This window comes from Balaenoptera musculus, chromosome 14 (genome assembly GCF_009873245.2).
Source record: "Balaenoptera musculus isolate JJ_BM4_2016_0621 chromosome 14, mBalMus1.pri.v3, whole genome shotgun sequence".
In the NCBI taxonomy this organism is placed as follows: Eukaryota; Metazoa; Chordata; class Mammalia; order Artiodactyla; family Balaenopteridae; genus Balaenoptera; species Balaenoptera musculus.
In genome coordinates this window covers 33,975,008-33,981,007 of record NC_045798.1, presented here as the reverse complement: position 1 = coordinate 33,981,007, position 6,000 = coordinate 33,975,008, and the positions used below count along the sequence as shown (strand labels likewise).

Genomic DNA, 6,000 nt, shown 5'->3' with positions numbered 1-6,000 from the left:
AATTTACATAGTATAAAATTTACATTTTGTAGTATTAAGTTTTTTAAGTTTTGACAAACATATACAGTCATGGAATCACTACCATGATGAAAATATAGGGAGTTTCTGGCATGAGCAATAACTAATCTAATTTCTGTCTCTATAGATTTGTCTATTCTTGACTTTCCATATAAATAGAATCATACAATATATGGTCTTTCATGACTGATTTCTTTCACTTTGCATAATATTTTAAAGGTTCACCCATGTTGTAACATGTACCAATAATTCATTCCTGTTTATTGCCAAATAATAAACTTCACTGTATAGATATACCATATTTTATTTATCCATTAGCTGATGGACATTTGGATTGTTTCCACCTTTTGGCTATTATGAATAGTGCTGCCATGAGCATTTGTGTAGAAGTTTTTTTGTGTGTATGGGGAACATATGATTTCAATGCTTTTGAGTGTATAGCTAGGGGTGAAATTGCTGGGTCATTTGATAATTCTATATTTAGCATTTTAAGGAACTGCCAAACTGTCTCTTAAGGCTGCTGAACCATTTACGTTCCTACAAGCAATGTGCGAGGGTTTCTCCCACAACGTAGTCCATATTTCCTTTGTCCTCAACAAGCACCTCGGTTGGTTGTGGCTTTTTGCCTCGTTGGGTAAAACAAACATTTTTTCCTGAAGGGTCTGTGCCGTTAGTATTCCTGCGTGTATTGGGTTGCTGTAGTTTTCCATTGACTTTAATTCCAGGGCACAGTAGTAATAAGGGCTCACCAATACTCTAGGCGTACTCTTTCTTACTCCCTTGTGGAATAGCAATCCACTTCCCCCTTGGGACGTAGGATCCATTGCCCCAGACAGCACAGTATCTCTTTACTCTGTCTATTGATTTAGAGGCAAGACTGGCTGGGTGGCAATCTTATCTTCCAGTTCAATGGAATCATTGTTGCATCTTTTGGTGGAAGCATTTCTCCCTTTAGAGTAAGACCTATAGGCCAGCAGAGCATGAAGTCATGGGAACAGGAAGCAAAAATGTTGCCACTATATCATTAGGGGTAATAGTAAGTGGTTCTACTCCCATTTCCACCCCTTGATTCCTGGACCTGTGAATCCTGGCTAGGACAGAAAGAACATCATCTATTGAATGCTGACTCAGGACAAGGTCAGCCTCCTGGAGAACCCTGCCCCAACCCTGCAAGGTATTGCCACCTAGCTGACATGATAGCTGAGTCTTCAAAAGGCCATCTCGCTGTTCTATGGAGACAGCTGCTTCAGGATGGTGAGAAACATCTTAAGACCAATGAATTCCCTGAGCATGGGCACACTGCTGCACTTCATTTGCGCTGGAGTTCCTTGATCAGAGGCAATGACAGTGGGTAAGGCACTGTGGAAGCCCACAGAAGGTAGTTTTGGCAGAAGCACTGCGTGCAGGGAAAGCAAATCTGTATACCAAGTAAGCGTCTATTCCAGTAAGAACAAAACACTGCGCTTTCCATGATGGAAGTGGACCAATGTAATCAACCTGCCACCAGGCTGATCACCCCTGGGAATGGTGCCATCTGGGGGCTCAGTCTTGGTTTCTGCTGCTGGCGGACTCGGCACTCATCATTGGCTGTAGCCAAGTTGGCCTTGGTGAGTATAAGTCCATTTTGCTGGCTGCTTATATAACTCCCATCCCTGCCACCAGGGCCACTTTGTTGATGAGCCAATTGGTGGATGGCAGAAATGGCTGGGGGAAGAAACTGACTGGTATCCACAGAAGGGGTCATCCTGTCTGCTTGATTATTAAAATCCTCCTCTGCAGAGGTCACCCTTTGATAAATAGTCACATAGGACATAAATATCTTCATGTTTTTCATTCATTCACAGAGGTCTCCTCACATTCCTTTAAACCTCCTTGCCACCAATTTTCCAATCATGTTCCTTACAAGTCCCTGACCATCCAGTCAAACCACTGGCCACAGCCCATGAATACATACAATTCAGCTCAGAATGTACAATTGCACACCTAGCCGTTTCTCCTTCCAAGAAAAATGAACAACCAGGTGCACTGCTCAAAGTTCTGTCCACCAGGCAGATTTCCCTTCAAAATTGTCCCTTAGGGATGTCCTGGAAAGGGCTTCCAGAATGCAGCTGTCCACTTCTGGGTGGTTTCTGGATATTGTGCAGAACCATCTATAAACCTGATCCAAGTTCTCTCTCTCTCTCTGTCAACTGATTGTAGGGAAATCCTCACTCCTCATAGGCACAGGCTGGGAGAGCAGGAGTAGAGACCATGGGCATTTGGGCCACTGCTTCATGTAACTTACTTGTGCCTGCAGGGCCCACTTGAGCTGAATCTTGTATATTCCACCTCCACTTGATGGTGGGGTGCTTCTGTGAACCCCCGACTTTATGGCTTGGTGGGTCAGACAACACCCACAGTACATGATGGGTAGCACAGGGTCACACAATAACTTGATGGCCCATGGTTAATTGTTCAACCTTTACGAAGGCCCAGTAGCAAACGAAAAGCTATTTCTCAAAAGGAGAGCTGTTGTCTGCAGAGGATGCCAGGGCTTTGCTCCAAAATCCTAAGGGTTTGGGAATTTCCTTGGTGGTCCAGGGGTTAAGACTTCACCTTCCAGGGCTTCCCTGGTGGTGGAGTGGTTAAGAATCCGCCTGCCAATGCAGGGGACACGAGTTTGAGCCCTCGTCCGGGAAGATCCCACATGCCGTGGAGCAACTAAGCCCGTGCACCACAACAACTGAGCCTGCGCGCCTAGAGCCTGCGAGTCACAACTCCTGAAGCCTGCGCGCCTAGAGCCCGCGCTCCGCAACAAAGAGAAGCCGCCTCAGTGAGAAGCCCACGCACCACAACAAAGAGTAGCCCCCGCTCGCCACAACTAGAGAAAGCCCGTGCGCAGCAACGAAAACCCAGTACAGCCAAAAATAAAATAAATAAATAAAAATTTAAAAAATTAGCCCTTCTGATGTATATGTGTGTAATGTACAGTGTATTGTTGTTGTAATTTGCATTTTCCTCTTTACTGATGGTGTTCAACACTTTCATGTGTCTTTTGGCCATTTGGGTAGCCTCTCTTATGGAGTGCCTATTCAAGTGCCCATCTCCGTTTTTCTTCTGGGCTGTTTTTCCTTTTTTTTGGTAGAAGTTTAAAAAATATATATTCTAAATTAAAGTCCATTGTTACACATATGCTCCTACTTTCTGCTTTGTTTTTAAACTCACAGTGGTGAATTTGGTGAATAAAATTTCTTATTTTAAATGCAGTTCCACTTATTCAACTTTTCCTTTATAAGTATTATGGTCCCTGTTGATGAAGCCTTTCTTTATGTCATGCTATAAATTTGTATTATATTTTCCTTTCACATTTATATCTAAAATTCACCTAGAATTGATTTATGTGTATATTGTGATGTAGGGGTCAGGATTTATTTTGTATGTTTGGATGTTCAGTTGTCCCAAAACCTTTTATTGAACGGGTCATTTTCCCACCCTGCTCAGCTGTGTGACCTTTTCATAAATCAATCATCCATGTAAGTGTAGCACTGATTGTAGATTCCTTTCCTGATTGTAGATTCTGTCCTCTGGTGTATTTGGCTATCCTTGCAGAAAAACAACACTCCCTTAATTACTGTAGCTTTATAATAAATCTTTTTATCCCCTAGAGTAAGTCCCCCTGTTTTTTCCCTTCAACATTTTTTTCAGTATTCTTGGCCCTTTGCATTTTCAAATAAAATTAGAACTGTCTTGTAAGTTTTTATACAAAAGAAACCTGTTAGCATTTTTTAATGGGATTTTATTAAATCCATAACTATTTGGGGAGAACTGACTTCCTTAACTTTAACCCATTAATATGAGTTCCAAGTCTTAAATCAATTAATCCAAGTCTTTAACTCATTAATATGTTATGTCCCTTCCATGTATTTAGGTCTCAATAACGTTTTTTAGTTTTTGGTGCAATGGTTTTTACACAGTTTTCATTTGATTTATTCTTTAAAATATCATATATTTGATGTTATTTTGAATTAAATCATTTCAAATTATATTTTCTAATTGTTTACTGCAGGTATGAAGGAATACATTTGGGTACCTGATGATATTGCTAAATTCTAAAAGTTTTTGTCTTATTTTGGATTTGACATGCATAATTATGTCATCTGCAAAGAACACTTATTTTTTTATTCCAATCATTATGCCTCTTCTTTATTTCATTTATTTGTTTGTTTGCTTGTTTATTGCCTTACTGTGCTGGCTAGGACACATTACAGTGTTAAGTTTAAAGTGGTAAGAGTGGTAAGATTGAGAACCTTGTCTGGTTCCCAACTCAGAGGGAAAGCTTTTGCTTTACCATGAAGTACAATGCTTACTATAGGGTTTTTGGTACTCTTTATTTAGATTAAGGAAGTTCCTGTCTCTTAATAGTTTGCAAAAAGTATTGACCTTGGATGGTGAGTTTTATCGAATGCATTACTGTCTATCTTTTTTATGACCATATATGATTTTTTCTTTATTAAAATAAAGAAACGAATTGTAGTCACTACTTCTCGAATGTTAAAACAACCTGTGTTCTTAGAATAAACCCAACTGGTTAGCGATGAATTATTTTTATATGACTTGGACTTGATTTACTTATTTTTTCGTTTAGAATTTTACATCTATGTTTATAAGAGGCATTGTCTGTACGCATTCTTTGATTTTATTTAAACTTCCCCATAATGACAACAACTTCTTCCCAACAAGATGTTCCTGGTCCAAATGAAAATGTTCTCATTGGCTATGAACTGAATTGTGTCCCCCTCAAAATTCATGTAAGAACACTAACCCCCAGTGTGACTGTATTTGGAGACAGGGTCTTTAGGAGGTAGTTAAAGTTAAGTGAAGTCCTAAGAGTGGGGCCCTAATCCAATAGGACTGGCAGCCTTATAACAAGAGGAAGGTCTCCCTCTATCCCCTGATGCATGCACTGGGGAAAGGCCATGTGAGGACATAGTGAAAGGCAGCCACCTACAAACCAGAAGGAGAGCCCTCACCAGAAACCAAGTGTTCCTGTACCTTGATAATGGGCTTCTAGCCTTCAGAGCTGTGAGAAAGTAACTATTTGTTGCTTAAACCACCCAGTCTGTGGTCTTTTGTTATGGCAACCCGAGCAGACTAAGACATCACCTATATCCAAGAAAGAAAGGTATAAAATCCCACCAGTTACATATCTATCCACCTCTGGGAGTTTTTTGGTTTGCTTGTTTTTTGTTTTTGTTTTTTTTTGGCCATGCAGCACGTCATGCAGGATCTTAGTTCCCCGAACAGGATTGAACCTGTGCCCCTGTGGTGGAAGCTCCGAGTCTTAACCATCAGACCACCAGGGAAGTCCCTCTGTGTGTTATTAACTAACTGCTTTCCTAGCTCATTTACAAGCCCACCTGAGTATGCTATAATGCAAAGACTAAACTGCAACAACCATGAAATTTCTTTATACCAAGTAATATAGAAAAGGAGGAGGATGGCAAAAATATTCAAAATATGCAAAGTCATAAAAACAAGCAAGAAAAATATGCCTCACTGCTATAGTCTTCATTTCTATTACTGACTGCAAGGCTGTAGTTGATAATAATAATTTCATTTTATTCTACTAATAATTCCATGGTTCCTGGGCCCTCAACCAGTACCTAAGCTAGCTGGGAATTTTTACTTGGTGAAGTAATCTGAAGTTTCATTTCTGAAGGGGTCAATTCATCAAGAGGATATAATAATTGCAAATATATGTGAATCCAACATTGGAGCATCTAAATATATAAAACAAATACTAAAAGATTGAAGGAAGAAATAGAAAACAATGCAATAGTAGGGGACTTGAATACGTTACTTTCAACAACGGATGGATCACTCAGACAGAAAATCAACATGGAAATGCTGGATCTGAATTATACTTTATAGCAAATGAACCTAACATACATACACAGAACATTCCACCAACAGCAGCAAAACACATTCTTCTCAAGTGCACAC

General features: G+C 40.0%; 1 pseudogene; it reads right to left on the bottom strand.

The window, feature by feature from the left end:
* Positions 1 to 417: 417 nt before the first annotated feature.
* Positions 418 to 6,000, bottom strand: part of LOC118906710 — a 36,399-nt pseudogene continuing 30,816 nt past the window's right edge.